The following is a 13,650-nucleotide window of genomic DNA, read 5'->3' as shown; positions in this document are numbered from 1 at the left end:
AGAAATATCCCAAGTCCCCCAAGTGAGCAGGGCCCTGAGGGGTTGTGAAGAGTTCCCTTGGCTCCCAAAGAGATCTAATCAGGACTGACCCAGTGAGTTCATGGAAAACATGCTTGTCTGCACTGCCTGCCTTCTCCCGTGTGAGGACAATGTACCCGCTGGGACGCTAGGAGATGGAAATAAAGTACAAAATCATGGGTCTCTGATTATCAGCAAGAGATCAAGACAATTCAACATAAGGAAGTTTGGCATGTCTGTAGTACATTGACTTAAAAATAACACCTAAGAGCATGACAAATTCTTCTGAATATTCCTACATCCTTCCTACTCAGCGTGTTCTTCAGACGAGCAGCCCTGGCACCATCTAGGAGCTGCTGTAGACTCAGACCCACCCAGACCCACTTGATCAGCATTTGCGTGTTAAGATCCCAGGTGGTTCATGGGCACATTGAATTTTGAGCAGCTGTAGGGCCAAGTAGCCGACCCCTGTTAATGACAGTGGGGAAACTATACGGCGACAGGGATCACATGAGTGACTGGATCACCACCACAAACTATACCGGAGAACTGACCAGTGTTGAGCCCAGGCCCGAACAACCAGGAAAACTGCCATAATCTGGGACACTCTGCCCTCATATGATAGTCATGAAAGGTAGTAAGCTCTGAGATTCAGTCCTAAATTCAAACCCTCACATATTTCCAAAGAATCACTCATTCAGCCCCATTACCAGTTTCTAACTGAATTTCTCATTTCCCAAATTACTGGTAGTTTGATAGTTTGCAGAGATTTGTTGTTGGGGGAAAGTCTGAAACGATTGAACAAGATACCAGGGGAAGTATTCTGGAAAGGTTGAAAATTTTATCACCGAATCGTTACAATTATTGTTTGCCTCTCCTTTGCCTTCAAAATCTCTGTTATTAGTGATAAAACCATAGGTATTCATCAGGGAGAGAAGCTGGGAAGTAGACATAGTCTATGGAGACCTTATTGGAGTCCGTGCATTCTAGAGGGCTGTGTTTGGTGGTATTTAGAAAATGTCTTGCTGTCTTACATTGTATGAACTTGTATTAAGCTCTACCTTCATAATAATCATAGTAACCAGAAATAGATTTTGAATGACAAAAGTTTAGGCTTTACAATTTCAGTACTCACTTTAGAACATTTTATCTAATTACACAAATATTTTTAAATATATACTTAATGATGACTCATGATGATTCTGAAATTGGTTTGGGATAACTCTGCAACATGCTTTTCTTTTGAAATGATATTCTTTTACTAGGAAGATAAATTAGTCCTTTCTTGGGGCACCTGGGTGACTCAGGCAGTTAAGTGTACAACTTTTGTTATTGGCCCAGGTCACGATCTCATGGCTATGGGATCAAGCAGGGAGTCGAGCTCCCCACTGGGCACGGAGCCTGCTTGGGATTCTCCCTCTCCCTTCCTCTCTGTCCCTCCCTGTGTGCGTGTGCTCTCTCTCTCTCTTTCTCTCTCAAAAATAAACAGAAAATGAGTCCTTCTTTCTCATGGATAACTATTGTATAAAATATTAGAGAAGCTTTTCTTACTTATCAAGGAGAATGTGAGGGTCTTCTATTTGCTTAGACTTAGCAAGAAGCCATGTTCACACATACACCTTGCCTTTCAGGTGCTGACCATCTAGATGAGGAGGCAGGCATAAAAACATGAGTGAGCCACCCAGGGGCCCCGCATATCAGGAGACACTTCTAACATGAAAGACAGAAAAGGGAGAAGGAAGGAAAGAAGGAAGGAAGGAAGGAAGGAAGGAAGGAAGGAAGGAAGGAAGGAAGGAAGGAAGGTGGATCAGACTTGGAGAAAATAGAAATAATGCAGGGAAAGAAGAAAACATTTAAAAAGTGAGATCCTCAAAAACATGTTATTTTATTTATTTTTTATTTATTTATTTAAAAAAATTTTTTAAACGTTTATTTATTTTTGAGACAGAGAGAGACAGAGCATGAACAGGGGAGGGGCACAGAGAGAGGGAGACACAGAATCCGAAACAGGCTCCAGGTTCTGAGCGGTCAGCACAGAGCCCGACGCGGGACTCGAACTCACGGACCATGAGATCGTGACCTGGCTGAAGTCGGACGCTTAACCGACTGCGCCACCCAGGCGCCCCAAAAACATGTTATTTTAAAAGACATACTCGAAAGACAGAATCCTTGCAAACTGTGACCACTGAAATGAAAACAAACTGCAGTAGTATGGCTGGAAGATAAAGCTGAAGAAATTCCCCACAAATCAAATAAAGAAGATACACATATGACTGTGGAGGAAATAAAATGAAAAGTTTAGATAATCTGTTCAGGAAGTCTAACTTCTGATTATAGCCGTTTAACAAAGAAAGAACAGGGAATACGGTGAGAAGGAAATCATCAAAGAACACGAGAAAAAGAACCTTCAGTGGAGAAGTACGTAAGTTTCCATAAGAAGAGGGCTACATACCCCTTATAAAAGCTTTAAAAATAAAAGGATAAAAGTAAGTAGAATCATGATATCAAAATAAATCCATAATCTGGAGTCAGACACATTTATGATAATGAATGCATATTTCAAATTTAACCCAATCTAGTAAATGAAAAAAAAAAAAAAGGCCCACATCAAAACTCATAATCGTGAAATTTCAGAACTCCGGAAACAAAAAGGAAATCCGGGAACTCTGATGTAAAGGCCACATACAAAGGATGGAATAGGAAATCATAATGGCAAAATTGGAAACAAGAAGACAATGGAACGGTGCCTCAAAAATACTGAGGGGAAGTAACATGAATAAATTCTATTTGAATTCTATTTGCAGCCAAACTATTGATCAAATGTAAAGACAGGGTAAAAGCATTTTTGGAAATGCAAAAACAAAAAAAAATTAATTTTCTCTGCATTTTTTATTAGGAAGCTGTTAGACTAGAGGCTTACTACCTGGAAGGATGATAAAAACAAGAGGAAGATTTGGGATCCAAGAAATAATGGATCCAGAGAGAAAAAGGCACAGAGACTCTACACGATAATGGTAAAGGGAATTTGCAAGGCAACAGCTGGGAGCCCGTCTACACAGGAGCAAGGTAAAAACAGGATTCCAGAAGGGTATGTCTTAGAAAAGGACTACCTGATTTGTTGAATTGTCATCAGAGAAAACTTACCCCTTTGTCCAAGATTGGGGGATACACTAGAACAAAAGCAGAAATGAGAAGTAAATGAAAAAGAGAAAGAGAGCTATTGATTCGAGGGAAAACAACACAAGAGACAGTAAAGGAAATGGTATCATCGTAGGGCTTGGCTGTGAATACGATGTTCATAGTCATAAACTCAGAATATTGATCCAGCCAAAATGAGTGAGGATGTCTGCAGGGAGGAATGATGTAAGAGCCAAACCTCATCATCTCATTATTAAACGTAGGAAGCTCATAGATAATACCCAAAGGCTGAAAAAAAGTTTGAATAACAGGGTAAGGATGTTATTCAGAAACATGATCGCAAATACTAGAAGGACAGGTTAGAAGATTTCAAACGTGTTGCCAGTGAAGAGGACTGGGGAGAGAAAAGCTGTCACGGGCTGCTGTTTTTCATTTTAAGCCTTTAAAATAATTTGCCTTTTAAAAAATTGTATCTACATATACCTTTATAAAAGTTTTAAAAATAAAAGGACAAAAGTCAGTAGAATCACGATATCAAAATAAATCCATAATCTGGAGTCAGACACATTTATGATACTGAAAGCATATTTCAAATTTAATGACAGCACCTGTTAAACAATCTGTCAAGTTTTACGATTTTAAATTAATATACTTTTTTAAGGAAGAAAAATGAGAGGATTATGACAGAATTATATAGTCATTGTATTATAAAGTGGTTAAGGGGCACCTGGGTGGCTCAGTTGGCTGGGCATCCAATTTCGGCTCAGGTCATGATCCCACAGCTCGTGAATTCGAGCCCCGGGCCTGGAGCCTGCTTCGGATTCTGGGTCTCCCTCTCTCTCTGCCCCTCCCCCACTCACACTCTGTCTCTCTCTATCTCTCAAAAATGAACAGATGTTAAAAAAATTTATTTAAGTGCTTAAGATAGTTTCAATCACATTAAGTACACTTCAAAATCTTAAGTATTTTGTATTCTTTTTTATACTGTATATCACTTACCCAGGTATGTGAGCATTCTTCCCAGTGTTCAGAAACAACACTGGGTACATGACATATAAGTGCAAAATCTCCTGTCCTCAGAGGTTTAAAAAACTCATTTCCCATGTTTTCCAGAGGTCTAGCTGGTAGAATCCTTCACTGGTTTTTTTTTTCTTCAATTTGCTATTTGAATAGCTTTTCCCATTTGTAAATATGAGTATCTCCAAACAGTGGCTCACAACACATTTCAACTTAAACATATAAACATTTCAGTGGGACAGAAAACTGCACTTTATTCCAGCAATAGATTAGAGATGAAATAGTGGTTTTAAGGTTGTTTTTGACATTTAAAAAGGGCTGAAGTATTTTCATCCCTTTGCTGCCTGTTGTTTCTTGAGAGACCTAATAACTTTGAGGAGAAGGTCCCAGCACATTACATACACTGAAACCCCGTCCAATGCAAAGTGATATTTTCCTTTCTATTTTTCATTTCTGGATGCTGGCTCCAGTCAACAATATAATCATTTTCTCTTATTGATTTTCTTATAAAATGTATCCTTGTTAGATTCATTGATGACTATACATTACAGAGGCACCTGATAAAATTTCATTGTGTTATTACCACCGCACAGGAAATGCTTTTTGCTGGGTGAAAATAACTACTTCTCAAGGTGAAGATGAACCTGGGTTTAATGCAGAATTCCAGAGAATGGCGTCTTTATTTGAAAGCTGATCATCAAGAACTCCCACCCTCAAATCAATTCAATATTATTCTCTGCTGAGAAGATGTACTGTATCACTCGAGCTTGACCTCGGTTTTCCAATTTCAAAAAAAAAAAAAAAAGATGAATTTTCCCACTTTAAACACTTAACAACTTAAAGCTTCAACTCTTCAAAAGAATTCTGATTCGCTCATGACTGACCTGTGCAGCACACCTCCTAAATCACTCTGCGTACTTTTTGGTGGCCTGTATCTGATTAACTTGGATCGATCTGGGCTGGATTTGTTAAACAAGTCAAATCAAATGGTGACTTCGCATTTGCAGGGTTGTGTACATACATAAACCACAGCTATTTTTCCTTTTTTATTTGGGGGCATTATAATAAAGTATATCATGGAGTCCTCTTTTTATTTTTTTAAAGCATTTTTTTAAATGTTTATTTTTGAGAGAGACAGAGAGACAGAGAGACAGAGAATGTGAACGGGGGAGGGGCAGAGGGAGACAGAGGCTGAAGCAGGCTCCAGGCTCCAGGCTCTGAGCTGTTAGCACAGAGCCTGACGCAGGGCTCAAACCACGAACCTCATGATCAGATCATGATCTGAGCTGGAGTCAGATACTTAACCGACTAAGCCACCTAGGCGCCCCTGGGGCCTTCTTTTCTACTGAGAAATATTTAAGCCATTTCTTTCATTTTACCAGAATGATAGGCTTCCTGCTATTCCCAAAGCACCACTAAAACAACAAAGAGTATGTTTGTAGTTTATTCAAGGGTTATGGATTATTCCTAGAAAGTCCACCTAAAAAGGAAATCAAATGCTAATGCTGTCACTTAAAAATTTGAAATGACATACTCTTGCAAGATTTACTTTTCAGTTACATTTTGTCTCAGTCCTAACGGAGTGGCTCATGAAGACACTGTTTTAAAAAAAGTAAAGTTGGGGGCACCTGGGTGGCTCAGTCGGTTAAGCATTCAACTTCAGCTCAGGTCATGATCTCACAGTCTGAGTTCAAGCCCTGCATTGGACTCTGTGCTGTTAGCACAGAGCCTGCTTCGGATTCTCTGCCCCTCCCCTCCCAAAAGTAAAAAATAAATAAAATATTTAATTAAAAAATAAAGTTCATTTTTTCTTGGTGGGAAATGATTTTTTAAAAGCAATTTCATATTTAAAATTAGAATGATTGTTAAATTTAAATGAGAAAAATATTCAGAACCCCCTTCCCCAATAGATTAGATGACAGAAACTTTATGAATAAAGCTAATTTTAAAAATTAGGACACTTAAAGCTAACACTTAAAAGAAAGTTTTTTTTAATGTTTTATTTATTTTTGAGATAGAGCACAAGCAGGGTAAGGGCAGAGACAGATGAGGACAGAGGATCCGAAGCTGTCTCTGTGCTGACAGCAGTGAGCCCCATGTGGGGCTTGAACTCACGAACCATGACATCATGACCTCAACTGGAATCGGACATTCAACGGACTGAGCCACCCAGGTGCCCCTAAAGCTAACACTTCGCTATGATACTACAACACTTTCTAATTCAGTCTCTTCTGAATTAGAGAATATTTTAAATCAATGCCGTTTTATTTCTTTAAATCACACACAATAACTGATACAACGTACAGGACACTGCTAATTAGAGGTTACAGCCTAAGGGACCTGATTAACAAACAGAGAAACAGTTCATAATTAGCGTTCTGATTGTACATGACTGGCTGCTTCCCCGGACTTAAAACGGCATGTACACGAAACTGGCTTTTGTGGTTATTAATTCGCTTGACAAATCCTTCCTGCAGTCTAGAGGTAAGAACCCAGCTCTTATCTCGATTATCAGAGCTCTTTTGACTAAGGAGGTTTCACTGTAGGTTCCTAAGCAGCACGTGGGGTAGATTTTCAGATAGCCCAACTTGGCTCCTGAATACTTTACTATCTTTGGCTTAAACTGGAGCAAGCTATTTGTGTAGCTGCAAGCCTTAGTGTCCCCACTTGAAAAGGGTGGCGAGGCCGAGAGTCTGTGCAAGTTCAAGTGAATTAAGTATTAGAGTCAAATTTGATCCTGAAAAAAGATGACCAGGCAGATAGCAATTTTCCCCATAAATCATTTTGAGGGAGTCCTGACCACAATAAGATCCCACTTGGCCATTGTATTAAATGTGTGTAAACAAAGCTACTCTTTTAGCCATTCTAAAAAAAAAAAAAAAATGCACTTGGGGACTTATAAACAGCCTATTTTTATTCATTAAATCATTTTTAAAATAGGCTGTGAATGAGAACTTAAAAGTGCTTAAGAAAATATTATTCATTCTGTAAAAGAGTTACCATGGCCCAGAATGCAAACTGGTCACTTGGGACTACTTTAAAACTACAAGCAGGAGGAGGCAGAGGTCATTGCCCTCCTCCCCTTAAGACAAGCCAAACCCCCTCAGACTTGGCCCATCCACTCCTGAGTGGGGCTGGGCCATCCACTGGGGCTTTTGCAGTCTGGACGTGACCAAGATTTTTTTTATTTCAACAAGGCAGAAAATCACAAAACTAAAAACAAATTTGTTGTAAGATAAAAAAAAAAAAAAAAAGAGTACTTTGTGTTCCAGATTTTATTTTAAAACATTTATTCAGGCTTCTCTATGATTTCAAGCCCCACAGCCCAAAGGCATTAAACTGTATTGAAACTTAATGGTCTGAAAAGTTTCCTTTTGAATTAAAGCACATCCAGTTACGAAAGGGGGAGGGGACGGCATCTGCAACTAATCTGAAAGTTCCATTTCTGGTCCTGGACTTGGAGAACATAAAAATAGCCAGCAGAAGACTCTCAAATCACACAGAGGGGAATATGATTTCTGGGAGCTAAGTTTCTACACCAATGCCTCACTAAGGGAATTTTCCATTAGAGCAGAGTGACCTAATAGAGAGGTTTAGATGAACACTGAGAAGAGAAAAACAACCTACATAAGCTTGTCCAGACTCTGCTCCTGCTCCTTCTCACCAGGTGATTCACTTATTATAGAGACAAATTCTAGGACCTTTCATTTTATGGATAAAATAGGGCCCTTGTTTCCAGACCGGTGGGCTCCAAAATAAGAATGACATACCGGGATATAGGGAGATATCTCCATATAAAAAAATTTTATTTATGTGTACTACTTAGGTCATCTTTAATTTTCTGTTTGATATACGTAAAGTCCACGGGACATCCTCCAAATAGGTAAATGTACCTATGGTGGGTACTCAATTAAGGAAATTTGGAAACAATTCCTCTAGACACTATGCCTGAGGCACAGCCTCAACTGCCCCATGAGCTGAGGGAGGGCTGACAGTGGTTGTTCTAAACCTTAGTCCATGGAGGAACCCATTGAATGCGGCGGGTGCAGTCACCATAACTCAAAGAACCTGACTGACAACACCTCTACCGATTGGATTTTGTTACTGTTAATGCTCTTTTGCCTTTCACTAAAAAAAGTACATAAATAAAAGCCACTGTGCATCATTAACAGCGGGAATATCACAAAAGTACAAAGAGCTGGGTCCTGGGCCAGTCTTTATTAGCAACTGTCACTGCAAAATACGTGTATCTGCGTTAGTGAAAAACAGAGCAACTCTGACGTGACTGTGTTCCATTCAACATCCTCTTTCTTACGGTAGCGTAGATTATCTTAGGGATAGAGAAATGCTCACTATCACAATGGACATTTTTATTATCAACTTCAATCTGCTATTTTTGAAGAGCTATTTTTGTCTCTATACAAACAGGATACAGAGTACAACTTTCTTTTGTTGATTAAGTGCCAGCGTTTCCTTCTTTGAGTGTTAAGTTGCCGGAATGGTTGTTTGGTGAAAAGGAGAATGGGGTGGTCTCTGAAAAACACAGATTCAGTTTCTAAGGTTCCAGAGTGTTCAAAGCAAGAAAAAGTAAAGCAAACTACTAGTTAAGGATTTGAAAAAATATTTTTAAGTAGCCAAATGACTTAACATTTCAAAGTAAAAATCTCCACCCTCCAATAAAATACCCCTTCACTTTAAGATTCCAATGATTATTGCCGATCGACATTGTATCTAAACAGTTTTTGCTTTTAAGAAGTTTACATCCTCTTAAGGTTTACGATACTGAATTTTATTTATTTATTTATTTTTTTTTTCAACATTTATTTATTTTTGGGACAGAGAGAGACAGAGCATGAACAGGGGAGGGGCAGAGAGAGAGGGAGACACAGAATCGGAAACAGGCTCCAGGCTCTGAGCCATCAGCCCAGAGCCTGACGCGGGGCTCGAACTCACGGACGGAGAGATCGTGACCTGGCTGAAGTCGGACGCTTAACCGACTGCGCCACCCAGGCGCCCCTCGATACTGAATTTTATAGATAAAATGCCTGACAAAGTCCTCCAAGTCTCAAGGAAAATGATCAGTCTGACCAACTGACCCATTTGCTTCATGTGTACCAACTATACTCTTTCCTCAGGACCCTTTTTCCCTCCTTACTCAGGTGGCCAAACCCTGGCAGGTCCCACTGTTAAAAACTCTCACAGCCTATCTCTCGGAGACCCTTATCATAATTGCATTTAAACACTTGTATGCTTCCAGTTTTAAGATTGTACAGATTGACTTTTCTGTTCCCCCACATTCCAACTGAAAACCACCCCTAAAACAATAGGATAAACAAGAAACAAAAACACAAGCTCCATCTCTGATGGGACAAAAAATCATCTGCAACCCCTGTGGAAACACGTGAAAAGCAGGTGGAAGGTGGTAATTGAATCAACCAAGCAGAAAGGGTAAAAGCTGAGTGCCCACTGAGACCTACTGAGAAGCCAGCCCAGCCAACAGAATCCCCAAACTGGGAAAGCCTCGGGAATGGGAAGCACCAGGGGCCCGAGTTGGGGATTCAAATGCCCCGTGAAACCAGAGCGTTTGGCTGACATCTTCATACAGAGTGGTTGTTCACTCCCTCTTCTGACTTAGATGCTCAGCTCCACACTGCGAAGCCAGGAGATGGGAAGTATATTCTCTGGAGAAACAGAAACGCACTCAGATGGCTGTGACTACTCATCTTCAGATGAAACACGAGATGCCAAGATCTTCTCTCACCTTCCTTCCAAACGCAACAGTCAGATTTATACACCCTTAACAGAGATTATAGCCCCTTAATGGAAAGCCCCAGAGAACAGACCAACAGGTAATTATATCTGGGGGTTTGTCGAGGAAAAAGGCAGTTCACACTCTGATTATTCTATAGTGAATCTCACCAGCTAAGTTTCTCACATACCAACAGTGCCTCCAATCTTAAATGTCCCTCCCTGTGTTCTCAGTGATTTTCTCTTAGGAATTTTTCTTAAGGGAGCAGTCAGAGAAGCGGACAAAGATGTGTATGCAACAAAGCCTAGCCCAACATTACTTATAATAGACAAATTAGAAACCTAAATGTTTCCAACAATTGATGGTTGGTTAAATAAAAGCTGTAGCCATTAAAAGGGGCACAGTGTATGTAGTGACATAGAAAGATACTAATGGCCTGGTGATAGTGATAAAAGGCAGGTTTCAAACACTGTATTTTATAATTCCATTTGTATAAATATATGTTTATGTATGCATAAAAACATGAAGGATTTTTTGAAGCAGTGGTTATCTCTAGGAGGCAGAATTATGAGAGAACTCTCACTTCTCTGTATTACTTGAATATTTTATCAAACATATCAGATAATCAAAGACAATTCCTATTTAGAAAATAAACTGTTACAAATAATTAAAAAAAAATTTTTAATGTTGATTTGTTTTTGAGAGAGAGAGAGTGAGGGGCAGGGAGGGACAGGGAGAAAGGGAGACATAGAATCTGAAGCAGGTTTCAGGCTCTGAGCTGTCAGCACCGAGCCCGACGCAGGGCTCAAACTCAAGGTAAGATCATGACCTGAGCCGAAGTTGGAAGATTAACTGACTGAGCCATCTAGGCACTCCATAAATAATTTTAAATATAGCCCTTGATCTCAATGATAAACTTACAGTCAAGAAATACCAGACAATCCTCAAACATACTGAACAGAAATGTAAACCAATAAACATGGTGGAAAAAAGAAAGGACCTCTAAGGTGAGGGAAACAATGCAGGGAACAAAAGAAAACATCCACAAAGCTACAATCAATGTCCTGAGGGGGAAAAGAGAAAAATACTGCATTCATGGAACAAGATGAGGCTCTTAAAAAGGGAACAAATAACAAGGAAGAGCTTTATTTTTTTAAGTTTATTTATTTATTTTGAGAAGGGTGGGGAGGGGCAGAGAGCGAGAGGGAGAGAGAATCCCAAGCAGGCCCTGAGCTGTCAGCAGGGGCTGGAACCCACCAACCGGGAGATCATGACGTGAGCCAAAATCAAGAGTCGGACACTTAACCGACTGAGCCACCCAGGTGCTCCACAAGGAAGAACTTTAGAAAAGAAAAATACGGGGGCGCCTGGGTGGCTCAGTCGGTTAAGCGTCCGACTTCAGCTCAGGTCACGATCTCGCGGTCCGTGAGTTCCAGCCCCGTGTCGGGCTCTGGGCTGATGGCTCAGAGCCTGGAAACTGCTTCCGATTCTGTGTCTCCCTCTCTCTCTGCCCCTCCCCCATTCATGCTCTGTCTCTCTCTGTCCCCAAAATAAATAAACGTTAAAAAAAAATTTTTTTAAAGAAAAGAAAAATACGGCCACCAAAAGAAAAACTCCAGTAGAAAAACTGGAAGACAAAGTCAAGAAAATCTTCTAAGGAAATAGTCAATGAAAGAAAAAATGAGAAAACTGGAGTATCAATGAACACTGAACAGCTGATAAATAGCACTAATCAAAAGAAAGAAAAGAAAAAATTCTCAACCAAATAATACAAGAAACACTTCCAGAGCTAAGTTTATAAATCTGAAAAGTGAAAGGCCTTCTGAGAGCCTAGTGTCATGAATGAAAAATGTCCACATCAGGAAATTTTAGAACATTAAGGATAAAGAGAACATCCTAGTAGCTTCCAGATGGGAGAGTGCTACATCTGGACACACGAAAGATTGGGACTAAAAATGGCATCAGGTGTCTGAAGGCTGGATTAGAACCCAGAGGACGATGAAACAATGCAGATCCTTTTCAGTTTAGAATTCTATAACCAAACTGTTATTCCAATGTGAGGGCAGAATAAAGATCATGTAAGCTGCAACAGATCAAAATGATTGCCTCTTCTGCCCCTATTACTCGGAAACTTTTCCTCTCATGAAACAAGTGACCAAAACAAGGAAGAGGAAAACACGTGCTTCAAGAAAATAGGGAATTCGATGTAGGAAAAAAGCAAAAGAAAATCCCAAGACACAGGTCTCAGAGCAACTGGTTCAGAGTACAGCAAGAAGACCCAGGATCCAGGAAAGATGTTTTCAAGGAGAAAAAGTCATAAGGGAGGGTATAGGGAGAACCTGACAGAGTCTCAGATAGATTAACCCTGAGGGCAACTGGACTGAGAGACTGTGGAAGACAATGGAAGATCTATAAATGGGTACAAAGAAAACAAATCCAGTGAAAATCAAGGGAGTCAGTAACTCCAGGGGAAGTGAAAAGTTACCCGGTAGGAGAAATGGAACCAAGTACACGAATGAGCCAAGTAGTCTTGGCTCAGATGACACTGCTCACCGTCATAGTTTTATAAATTCTTAAATGCTGATCTAATAAAAAAAATAATGGGGAAAGACTGGAGGGTGGCGTAAAGGAGCTAGGTCCTCGAGAGTGGTGAATAGAAGTGATGATTCAACAGAGAGAAGTGCACACTTAGCTAGAAATGTGTAAGTCCTATCAGAAGAAACCAGCAAAAGAGCCGAAAGTAATTGAAGAATGGGGACCAGAGCCTCATTACATAGTAAATGAGACCATTCCTCAACATGGAAGACATTTATAGCTTTTACCTAAAGACGAACATCAGTCCTGATATTCTACTGCGAGAATTCAGCCTCAATTCTATACTTTAAAAAGTAGACTATCAAGGGGCACATCGGTTAAGGGTCCAACTTTTGATTTTGACTCAGGTCATGATCTTACAGTTCGTGGGTTTGAGCTCTGCATGGGGTTCTGCACGGACAGTGAGGAGCCTGCTTGGGATTCTCTGTCTCCCTCCCTCTGCCCCTCCCTTGCTCGTGCTCTCTGTCTCTCTCAAAATAAATAAACAACAACAAAAAAGTAGACTATCAAGTCTTTGTTAAGTATGATATCCAAAGGGCAAAGACATTCTTCCCATCCCACCCCTTCATCACAGGCCTGCAAAGCCTTCTCCACCAAGACGAATTAGCTCAACCTAGACACTCTACTGGCCTGAATAAAATACAGATGTGCAACAGTCTCTAACTTGCAAACGGATCTGTTGCAGAAATTCCTGGGCCAGTTGTTTGGAACATAGGAGTGTTTTTTCTTCCCCACCTCCATCCCGTAAGACACGTTTCAGATGATTACTCATCTCAGAATTCTGGATGGTCGCTTTCTAGGGTCAGTGGGATAGGGGGAACCATAAGTCAGACGTGGGTTATTGTTAAGACTGAGCTTCTGTGTCGGATGGTGGGTTTATGGACACTTAGTACTTCATTAAATTATAATAAGTAAATAATAAAACCAGGACTACTGATGAGAGTGTGTCACGAGCCAAAAATTATCAGCCCATCTCTACGTATCTAAAACCCAATGGGAGACAAAAACATATTCACCCCAAATCCTGTTTAATCGATGATAGAACGGATGGCACATTTGCCCAGATGTCCAGCAGTTACACGCAATATATATTTATTTATTTTTGGTAGTATTTGTTCACTCTATTTTTTGAG

At 40.1% G+C, this 13,650-nt stretch overlaps 1 long non-coding RNA gene across 1 annotated transcript in view; it reads right to left on the bottom strand.

Annotated features, from left to right (window-relative positions):
• Positions 1-13,650, bottom strand: part of LOC109502750 — a 104,796-nt gene that overhangs the window by 69,327 nt on the left and 21,819 nt on the right. The gene's annotated exons all lie outside the window — the stretch shown is intronic.

Source organism: Felis catus, chromosome C1 (genome assembly GCF_018350175.1).
Source record: "Felis catus isolate Fca126 chromosome C1, F.catus_Fca126_mat1.0, whole genome shotgun sequence".
NCBI classification, from domain to species: Eukaryota; Metazoa; Chordata; class Mammalia; order Carnivora; family Felidae; genus Felis; species Felis catus.
This window is presented reverse-complemented; position numbering and strand designations above follow the sequence as displayed.